Source organism: Hippopotamus amphibius, chromosome 1 (assembly GCF_030028045.1).
Source record: "Hippopotamus amphibius kiboko isolate mHipAmp2 chromosome 1, mHipAmp2.hap2, whole genome shotgun sequence".
Lineage (NCBI taxonomy): Eukaryota > Metazoa > Chordata > Mammalia > Artiodactyla > Hippopotamidae > Hippopotamus > Hippopotamus amphibius.
The window spans coordinates 171027594-171039324 of NC_080186.1; positions in this window are offsets into that span (position 1 = coordinate 171027594).

An 11731-nucleotide genomic window follows, 5' to 3' on the forward strand; every position below is an offset into this window, starting at 1 on the left:
TTAGAAAAGTATACATTATGAACAAAGTTTCCTTAAACATCAGGTCCTGGGGAGATAGGCTTATGACTCTAAACATAAAAATAGATTTTAGTTATTAGAGGTTTCCTCTTCTTAGAAATAAATGTCAGAGTTTCTGAATTGGCACTGCTGACATTTAGAATGGATACTACTTTTTCGTGAGGGGGCTGGGCTATCTTGTGTATTTGTAGGATGTTTAGCAGCATCCCTGGCCTCTACCCACTAGATGCCAGTATCACCCTGCATCTCCCTAATCTTGACAATCAAAAATGTTTCCAGATGTTGCCAGATAACCCCCAGGGGGCAAATTTGCCCCTGGTTGAGAAAGGCTTTAAAGTAATGCCAATATCATCCTTTGGCCTTTACTGCTCACTTGTACCCAAGCTACTGAAAATAGTCTGTTTTCTGGCTTCTCATCAAACTTTGAGATTGCATTTAAAACTGCTGTCTGAACCCATCTCAAACCCAAAATGCTATTTTTTCAGATATCACTCCACTGCAAGATCTTCTGTATGCACACATGCAAATCTGTGCTAAGAGAAAGGTACTTTCTCTAGACTAATTACAAAAAGGTACCTATTCTAGGGAGACTAATTATAAAAGTGTTCCTTCTACTCACTAAGGCCTTCTGGGACAGAGCAGATTGGATATTGGAAATTGGTCTGGACCTCAGTCCCCTTCAACAAGCACCTCTGCATCTGTACAATCTTTTCTGGTGGCCCGGAATCACCATTCTCAGATTTCTTAAATGGTTTCTTCACTAAAAGTCAGAAAGCTAATTTCCATATCCATTGTAGTACCTAAGATTGGCCTTTGGCCATTTAACTTAATAGTGTAGTGTCCGTTGTAATAACACATCAAATAACATTAATAAGACAAGTATTTGATGGACACATTCACATTTGTTGAGTACCAACTGTGTCAAACAGTGCATCACTACGCTAGAAAAGGGCCATGAGTGCATCTTTCACTAATAATTTACTCTTTTCGGGAATCTAATTATTAGAGCATTAAGTTTTATAAATGTTGGAAAGGGTCAATGAATAAGGATCCATAAGCAGATATTCAAATGACAAGAAGAAAATAATTACCCTGACAAAATCATTTCAGATAAAATGCCCAAAATGATCTCATATAGGACTCTAAGGAGGTTTACTATTTAAATTTAAGCCCTTACTTCCAGAATTTAAATTCCAAGCAATTCAAGAAGTTAGTTTATACAGTATTGATTAATATGTTAATGCACTGCAGAAACAAACTTCAAAATCTCAGTGAATTAATACCACAAAGGCTTATTTCTTCCTCCCCCTAATGAGCAGTAACATTTGACAAGCTGATCACTCCTTCCATTTTGAATCATATTCTTTATCTCCTGGATACCATTCTCTTTTATTTCTCCTTCTACTTCATTTTCAAGCTCTTTTCCCACATGCTCCTCATTTCCCAGACCTCTAAACATTTGAGTACACCAGGGCTTAGTCCTCACACCTCTTCTTTAAGACCCATGGCTTTAAATACCACCCATAGACCTTTGACTTCCAAATTTATGTCATGCAAGACCTCACTCCTGAATGCCAGACTCATGCACAAGTGCCTATTTGATATCTCCACTTGGATCTCTAATAGGTTTCTCACATTTAATGTGGTTTTGCACTCTCCCCAAACATTCTCCCTTCTGTGTTAGCATGTAAGCAAATGTCAGCCTCATTTTAGTCACTAACTACAACAACCCTGAGCTCATCCTTTATTCCTCTTTCTCGCCCCCTCCAATCTATCAACAAGACCTGATCATCAAAATCCAAACCTTCTCATCCATACCAGTGCTACCACCCAAGGCCAAACCACCATCATCCCTCATCTGACTGAAACACTGTCCTCTTAAACTGTGCCTATGTGTTGATTTTTGTACCCCCAAAGGTCATTTACCACATGACAGTCAGAGTAGTACTTTAAAATCATAATTTCAGAGTACATCACTGCTCTGTACATATTCTCTAGTACATAGAAGCAGACCTCAAGAAAATCCAGATGTTGGAATTAAGAGAAAAGAACTTTAAAGTAATTATATAAATATATTTAAGAATGTAAAGGATGTTTATAAGAATGAACAGAGAATATCAACAGATATTGCTGCATATCAGCAGAGAAATGAAAATGACAAAAAATAAATATAAGTTTTAACACTGAAAAGTACAGTATTTGGAAAAAAATTCACTAAATAGTCTAAGCATCAGATAAGTTACAGAAGAAATAATTAGTGAAATTGCAAAAAAGATTTACAGAATTTACCCAATGTGAAGAACATAAAGAGATTTTAAAAGTATGAAAACAGCAACACTATCGAGTTGTCTAATGTATATATAATTGGATTCCAAGAAGGAGAATCAAGATGTAGTGGGACAGAAAGAATATTTGATGAAATATTGGCCCCAAATAGCACTTCTTATTAAGTCCTCAGCATGCTAACATTTATCTCAGAGTTTGGTGTCAAGGAAATCCACCTGTGACATTCAGCACATGGAATGATCCAAAAAAAGTCAGTCTGGATGGGATTTGAGAGCTGTCAAGCTAGTAATGAATACCTTACCACTTCCAGACAGTGCAACACAGATAGTTCCTGGCAATTGTTAAAATTCACCAGGGTGAACTGGGATTATAGACCAGTGGAAAGAAAAGCCCTAGCTTTATCCACCATTTGAAAAATATGGGGTAAATAATAATTATAGAGATAAAGAAAACTTGTGACAATTGCAAGTCTTTATTGGTGCTCTAGAAAAAGAGGATAGAAAGATAATTGCCAATTAAAAGCTAAGCATGAAATCCAGAATGCCTTATTTGTAGCATTATAAGAGGTTCTCAGTTCCTACAGTGAGAAGATAGAGAATGCTGAGGACCAGGACTAGGACTTAATGTTTATATTCAGGGTAGCAGAGCTCCAAAGAACATTAAACTCTTAAACAATACATATTTTCTATGCCAAGTTCAGGGCCCTGGTTGGGAAATGAAACCATGACACATGGGATGGGATTGATAACACCAAAAATCATGAGTCCTCAGATGCCTTAATGACTAGCATTCCCCAATGTTTTGAATACACTGCAGAAGCTTTTCCTCAGGATTTTGCCTCCATCTTCCCTCCTGGTACCTAGGCCCATACATAGGCTTAAGGAACAGCAAAACCAGGCCATAGATGTACTGGGCCTGATAAGGAAGGAAAGGGATGGTACCTCAAAGGAATTGCAGAATCTAACCAGCCCGTACCAGCAGAAACTGAGACTATGCATGGCATTGGAGTATGAGGGTGCATGATTAAGGAGGTGGAGCATAAGTTTATTAATCAAAAGACTGACAGCATACAGGATTTAACACCCTTGTAAAGCTTTTGGGAGATAGACCAGACACAGTGCTTCTAGGAAAGCTCCTGCAAGGACCATACATTTACATTTCTCAGTCCAAAGCTATAGTAGCTGTCTTTCCCTCTGAAGAGACAGAAAGTGGCTGGACATTCTGCAGAACATCACACTCATCCACTATGTTGATCACATCATGCTAATTGGAGAAGATAAGAAAAAAGTAATTATTCATGGAAGGCCTTGGTAAGACATAAAAAGCTCCAGAGGGAAGAGGTAACCTCTCAGAAGTTTCAAGGACCCATCACATTAGTAACATTTCAGGGTCCAGTATCCTGGGCGTTCTAAGACATTCCCATCAAAATACAGGACAAATGGTTGCTTTTGCACTTGCATGTCCTACTATGAAGAAGGAAGCACAGAGCCTAGGAGGAGACCTCTTTAGATCATAGAGACAGCATATTCCACAACTGAGCATAAGCCAAAACTCATTCTGCATGACATGAAATGCTGTGAGCTTTGAATGGGGCCCAGAGTAGTGGAAATGGCTTTGCAGTAGATCCAGCAGTGGTGCAAGCAGCCCTGCCTCTTAGACCATACAAACTGACAATCCTATGTTATTGGAAATACTAATGGTACAAAAGGATGCTGTTATATTTATGGCAGACCCTAATGCCATACCATCAGTTTTGGAACAAAGCCATGCCACCTGCAGCAGAAATTTATATTCTGATAGGGCATAAAGTGACCGTGCAGATGGAACAGCCCATCCTGAGCTGATTTCTGTCATATCCACCAAAACCTAAGGTAAGAAAGTCAAGAGGAAACCCATAGAAAGTTGGAAGTTATTATTGATACATATGGGATCAATAATAAGCAAGATTGGACAGAACAAATGAACTACGTGAGCAGCTAGTCTAGACACCCACGTAATCCACCACCGTTTCACCAGTGCCTATCCCTCACATAGGGAGTCCATTAACACTAGCTGATGGAGGATAGAAGTTTGAGCCTGGTTCACAGATGGATTGGCTTAGTATGTTGGTAGAAGCCTTGGAAGCCAGAAATGAGGGGAAATCCTCCTTGTGGGCAAAACTTTGAACAGTGACCTGGTCATCTACTTTGCATGGAAAGAGAAGTTGCTGAAGCTGAGCTTAGAAATACACAGAATCATGGGCAATGCGAATGGCTTGGCAAGCTACTCAGCAACCTGGAAGAAAAAAGATTGGAAAATCAGGAACAAAGAGATCTGGGATAGACACGAATGTGTTCATATGGGAGTGAGCACCGAGTGTGACAATTTTCATCCTGTATGGTAGTGTGCACTAAGAGGAGCTGCTAGAAGAGAGATACTATCCTACCAGTCAGACAACCAGAATATATAAAGGGTTCCTACTAATCAATAATAGAAAGACAACCCAATTAAAATGGGAGAAAAGACTGGAACAGAGGCTTCATAAGAAAAGGTAAATAGATGTCCAACAAGTACATGAAAAAATGCTTAACTCCACTAGTTATCAGGAAAATAGAAATTAAATCAACAACAGCAACAAAATACTACTTCATCCCACTAAAATAGCTAAAATTAAAAAGACAATGACAACAACATAGAGCTACAACTTTCTATATCGCAGTGTATAAAAGTATGTAAATGGCACAACCATTTTGGAAAAATTGATAAGGAAGCTTTTCACACAGGTAATATGTACCTGGCCTTTAACCACAAAATCTCAATCCTAACTATTTATGCAAGAGACAGCATATCCACAAGAGGGCTTGTACATCAGTATTCATGGAAGCTCCATTCACAATTTCCCCAAATTGGAAATTGCCCAGATATCAATGAGATTTGATAAGCAGATGGTTATATATTTATACAATGGAATACTACACAGAAATAAAAAAGAATGAATATCTGATACCCTAGGAACATGACTGAATCTGAAAAAAAACAAAACAAAACAAAACATGAAGCCAGATACCAAAAAGTGTGTATTGTGTGATTCCATTCAAAGAAGTTTGAAAAGAGAGAAAATTATCTCTAGTGATAGAAATCAGAACAATTGCCTATGGGAGGATTGGAATGATTGGAAGGGGTGACAGTATTTTCTGGGGTAATGGAAATACTCTGTATTTTATTTGCGTACTTAGGATCTGTGCATTTTACTGTATGTGGATTTTTATCTTAATTTAAAGTAAAAAGTGCAATTCAATGTCATATTATTTCTCCGATCCTAATTTCTGTCACTCACTCTCTTCTCCAGCCCCATGGACCCCTTGTCATTCCTCATCCTTTGTACTTTCTATTCTTTCTGTGTGAAAACTGTTCTTGTCCCAGAGAGCCATACTCTCTGAGCTTTATGAGTCTGAGTTTTTGCTTCCTCATTTCATTTAGATCTGTGTTCAAATAGGGACCTCAAATCAAAACGGTCCACCCTTGCTATCTTATATAAAATAGATCACTGACTGTGATCACAATCTATATGCATTTCCTGCTTCATTTTTTTCCTTAACATTTATCACCATTTGTATAGATTGTGAGAGCAGAGACTTGCTTGTGTTGTTCCCTGCTATATCACAACCCAGCACACAGTAGCCTCTCTACAAACATTTGGTGAAGGGTTGTTATACTAAATATACCTTCAAGCTTACCATACTGAGAAATCCAAGGTATAATCAGTCAAAGGGGATATTTTTTAGGTAAGTGCTCTCTATGCGTTGTAAATATATCCTGAGATAACTATTATTACATTACTGGATTTCTCAGCAGGCTCCAAACAAGATTATCTGACTCCATTTATGTTTTCTGGAAAGTTCGTGATAAGGAAAGGAAATAAAGTCTAGTATCAAAACAGCTTTTACACTTTCCTCCCTGGGGAATTCTGATAATTTTCTGCAAAGGAAAGGGAAGAGTGTCAAGATGTCATTTTTTTTTTGGGGGGGGGGTACACCAGGTTCAATCAACTGTTTTTATACACATATCCCTGTATTCCCTCCCTTCCTTGACTCACCCCCACCTCGAGTCCCCCCCACCCTCCCCGCCCCAGTCCTCCAAGGCATCTTCCATCCTCGAGTTGGACTCCCCCCGCCATACAACTTCCCACTGACTATTTTACAGTTGGTAGTATATATATGTCTGTGCTACTCTCTCGCTTCGTCTGTTTCCCCTTCAACCCCGCCCCCTCCCACACCTCGAGTTCTCCAGTCCATTCTCTGCATCTGCATCCTTATTCTTGTCACTGAGTTCATCAGTACCATTTTTAGATTCCGTATATGTGAGTTAGCATACAATATTTGTCCTTCTCTTTCTGACTTACTTCACTATGTATGACAGATTGTAGTTCTATCCACCTCATTACATATAGCTCCATCTCATCCCTTTTTATAGCTGAGTAATATTCCATTGTATATATATGCCACATCTTCTGTATCCATTCGTTTGTTGATGGGCATTTAGGTTGCTTCCATGTCCTGGCTATTGTAAAGAGTGCTGCAATAAACATTATGGTACAAGTTTCTTTGGGGATTATGGTTTTCTTTGGGTATATGCCCAGGAGTGGGATTACTGGATCATATGGTAGTTCTATTTGTAGTTTTTTAAGGAACCTCCAAATTGTTTTCCATAGTGGCTGTACCAACTTACAGTCCCACCAACAGTGCAGGAGAGTTCCCTTTTCTCCACACCCTCTCTAACGTTTGTTGTTTCCAGACTTTGTGATGATGGCCATTCTGATTGGTGTGAGGTGATACCTCATTGTGGCTTTGACTTGCATTTCTCTGATGATTAGTGATGTTGAGCATCTTTTCATGTGTTTGTTGGCCATCTGTATGTCTTCTTTGGAGAAATGTCTATTTAGGTCTTCTGAAGATGTCATTTTATACATGGATAGATTATGGTACAGTCAAATTATTTGAAGAGCTACCGGATGAATTTTAGAACCAGAGGAGACCTTAGAGATAATTTAATAGAGACACCTAGCAGAAACTTATTACTAGGATTTATTATTATTATTTGATTACAACACCACCAAAGATCTTACAGTTAATTACTGGCACATCCAGCTGTGACTGTCACTCATAATCTTCTTCAAACTCACATTAACATAAAATTGAATTGCTTGAATTTTTTATCAATATATCAGTTCATTTAATCAGTGAATAAGATTGAAGGGAGTTGGGACTTCTTTTAGGATCAGGGACAGTTGTTCTATTGAGAGTAAAATTTGGTTAAACATACAAGCAGGTTAATAACTTTGGAATAAGAAAATGAGGGCCTCGTCTGATTATATTTTCTTTTGTATTATTTATAACTTGGTCTTACATGTCTATTATCCTTATTTCCTGGTATAATTTAGATATATTTTACTATTTTAAAGGCAGTCATAATTTTGGCCTGGTCAGGTATTCCTAACTGTCTTTTGTTATTTTCTTGTCAAAGAACATACTTTCAGAGTCACATTTCTATGTTAAAACATTCACCTTGCCGTGATCATCTTTTGAAGATAGAAAGGTGTTTATAATTTATTATATTTTGTATTTTAGAATTTCCACATATCTCATCAGGAAGTTTCTGTCCATTACTGAGTCTGGTTCATTTTTCAGTAAAGGGGTTCCTGGAGTAGGAAGGAAAAAACAAAATTATAAACTCTTTCCTAAAACCAGAACTCCTATTGTGTCCAAAATTTGTCTTAAGATCTTGAAATCATCAACCTAAGACAGTTTAGCAATGTCTCACTAATCCCAATTAATTTTAATCCCAATTTGCATGGCTGTAATTTCCTCCAGTTCAGTTATGGCTGGTTTGGAACCCTCAGTCACACTGTTGTTTGTTATTATTGCTCTGCTGCAGATGGCCACGTCATGCTTGGAAATGCAATTTTGTGATTTGCCATTCTTTGACAAAAGTTAGTACAGCTGTCACTTGGTTATCCTTGGGGGATTAGTTCCAAGACCACCCCAGATACCAAAATCTGTGGATGCTGAAGTCCCTTATATGAGATGGCACAGTATGTAGAGCTTTTCAGATCAGGACAGCATTTACATCTTCCCTCCTCACAAGCGGAAAGAAGCATCCTTGGTCCTACCAAGGGCTCCACTTGGGCTCTGGATCTTCCATCTCTCAGAGACTTCTGTTCTGCCATCACCCACTCTGCTGTTCTACATGAACAATTTCTCCCTCTCTACTGATCTCTCTCATTAGACATCAAGTGAGAGGAGAATACATTAACTCTTCTGGTCTTCTATAAATAGGAATCCATTTCTCTGCTCTCCATAGAAAAACTTCTAGGAAAAGGTAATTCCAATTCTCTTTCCATTTACTCCTTAACTCACTCCGCTATGGCTTCTGCCTTCCTCAGTCCACTGCTCTTGTCAAGGTCACCAGTGAGCTTATTGCCAAATCCTGTGACCATGTCTATGGCTAAGGACCACATCTGAGCCCTGAACTCACTAGACTTTTCAAATATATTCAACACATCTCTGATCACTCTCTGCTTTTTGAAACTTTTTTAGGTTGTAGCTGCCATTACTTCATAGTCCCCTAATTTTCCTTTTCAGTGACTGCTTTCACCAGCCTTTTCTTTTTAATATTGTCCTTTCATTATCTGACTTTTAAATATCAGCACACGGCAGGCCTCAGTCCTGAATCCTCTTTTCTTCTCTGCACACTTTCCTCAAATGATGATGATATATTCCCATCATTTTCATGTCATCTAGATGTTACAACAACCAAACTTATTTCTCCAGTGCCGACTCCTCCTTCACCTTCAGACTTATGTGTCAAACTGCTTGCTTGACCTCTCCGCCCCATGTCTCCAGGACTTCTCAAACATACCATTGTTAAAGCAGAACTTTTCATTTTCATTCTATAAGTAGTTTTTTTCAAAGTCTTCCCCATCTAAGAAAGTGGCACTACATCAGAAACTGAGACTGCCTCGCAGTGATCAGGCTAGAAACCTGTGAGTCCTTCTTGACTTATCCTCCTCCAGCACCACAACATTCATTTCACGAGCAAAGTCCATTGCTTCTACCAACCAATGACTCTCAGGTTGCAACCCTCCTAGTCCAAGCACATCAGCTCTTACTTGGATTACCGCCAAGTGCTTTCCCTAATTCGACTCTTGCGCCCTAGACCATGCTCCAGACAGAGTGAACTGTTGAATACATAAATGAGAATATCCTACTTCTCTGCTTAAAAACTCCCATTAGCTTCCAATTTAAAGTGAGGTGAAATCCACTTCCTTACCTTGGTCTGCTAAGGCTCACAAAGTCTGACTTAGGCACTACCTCTCTGCGCTTACCTCATTTCTGTCCTTACATCACACTGCTCCAGCCACATTGGATTCTCTAGGAATTTTCCTGCTTCAAAGCTTTGCACTTACTCTGCTTGCAAGGTTGTATCCCAAGGCTTTCCCATTCTGGGCTCCTTCTCATCCTTCAATTCTGTCTAGAGGAGCTTCTGTCAATGGAGCCCCCTTGCTCATCAAATTATTGTCTTTATTTTTTTCTTAGCACTTGCCATCCAGTATTCACCTTTTCCATAAGTCTATTTATGAAATGTACACACTACACAAAGGCAGATACTTTGTTCACCTCTTTCATCAAATTATTCCCAGTAGCACAGTACTGGTCGAGTACAACTCAATAAATACTTGAACCAATGAATAACTAAATTTAATTGATTAAGCTTTCTCCTTAACATTCTTTTCTGTTCTGTGGTTGAGTAATTCAAAGTTATTTCCTGTTCTCTCCCCAAAGATGTTGTAATACAGTTACATCACAGTGTGCTCCAAGGTCCCTGAACCTCAATTGATAATCTGAATTTATTTATTTGTACTGTATCCATTAGAAATAGAATTCCTGGCAAAGAGTTTACATTTTGCATGTAACTAGAAGTCCAGAAAAGGGTTGTGGCTGCAGTGACATCTAGTTTAAGATTGGCATCTAATTCTCTCACTTTTCCTCTCCTGGTCCCGTGATAGGCGCTGCAGTTCCAAGCATCACACAATTATATTCAGTGCCTGGAAGCAAGGGTAACTCAAGGGAGAGACAGTTTTCTCCACTTCCCTTGCCATTATTGAAGGAAAAAATCTTTTCCAGAAACCCTTGAGCAAACTCCTCAGGCATGTCATTGGCCAGAAGTGGGTCACATACCCACCTGTAGAAATAAAAGTAGGTATTTTGGTACTAAGGAAGAAGGAGGGAATGGCTTCTGGTGGACAAAAAAGAATAAGAGCTATAAACTATCACAAGGTTAGCCAAATTCAGCCTTCCCTTTTTGGCTTTGCTTAGTGAAGGCGGCAGATGGCAATTGCCCCAGTTTCCACTCCATTACTCTACTCGCAAACTTGCAATGTTTTAACACATGAGCAATGTGATTGAAGCAGATGGGGGGGCCTTGGGCTTTCTCCACTCTGGTAATACACGTGGGCTCTGGGGCCACTTTGTTGATTCTGTCATCTCCATTACATTGTCAAATCCAGCTATGAAGAGTTAAAGTGATTTCTCATAACTTCCTTTCTGGAGCTAAAACTTGGCAAAAATAGAATTTCTATAATTAATATTGCTTTGAAGTCAGCATCTACTTTCATAGGCAGGATTTCTCCCCAAGGGAGAGGTTGTTCCTGAAAAGAAAAGTAATAGGAGATAGTCCAATCTTTTAGTAAACTTAACCCAGATATTGTGCTACTGGATTTGTAAGCTTTAGGAGTGCGGAAAACAATATTTGGGGGAGAAAACAAATAAGGAAAAAACCTAGTAGGACTTTTTGTGCACAGATTTTTCACTTTCCCTTAGCTTTATTTAACTTAGTTACCTACTTAATCCTCCATTTTTCTGAATGAATTACTGCTTTGGCCTCACCTTTTCTGGATACTATTTATCAAATATTTACTGCTCACCAGTCCAAGACTAAGCATTTCACAGGTATCATTTAATTTGATTTGTATAAGAATCCAATGAGGCAATGTTGTCTTCCTCCCCCTCAGTGCTCCACCCCAACCCCAAGTTTACAGAGAAAACTGAGGCCCAGAGAGGAAAAATGGCTGTGTGGGGTCATGTAATTTGTAACTACAGATTAGGGGTTCAGTAAGAGGTCAGTTTGACTCTAAAGGCTCTATAAATTTTTTTATTTTTGGCTGCATTAGGTCCTCGATGCTGCCTGCAGGCTTTCTCTAGTTGCTGAGAGCTGGGGCTACTCTTCGTTGCAGTGTGCGGGCTTCTCATCGTGGTGGCTTCTCTTGTTGCACAGCATGGGGTCTAGGCACGTGGGCGCCAGTAGTTGTGGCTCCTGGGCTCTAGAGTGCAGGCTCACTAGTTGTGGTGCATGGGTTTAGTTGCTCTGCGGCATATGGGATCTTCCCAGA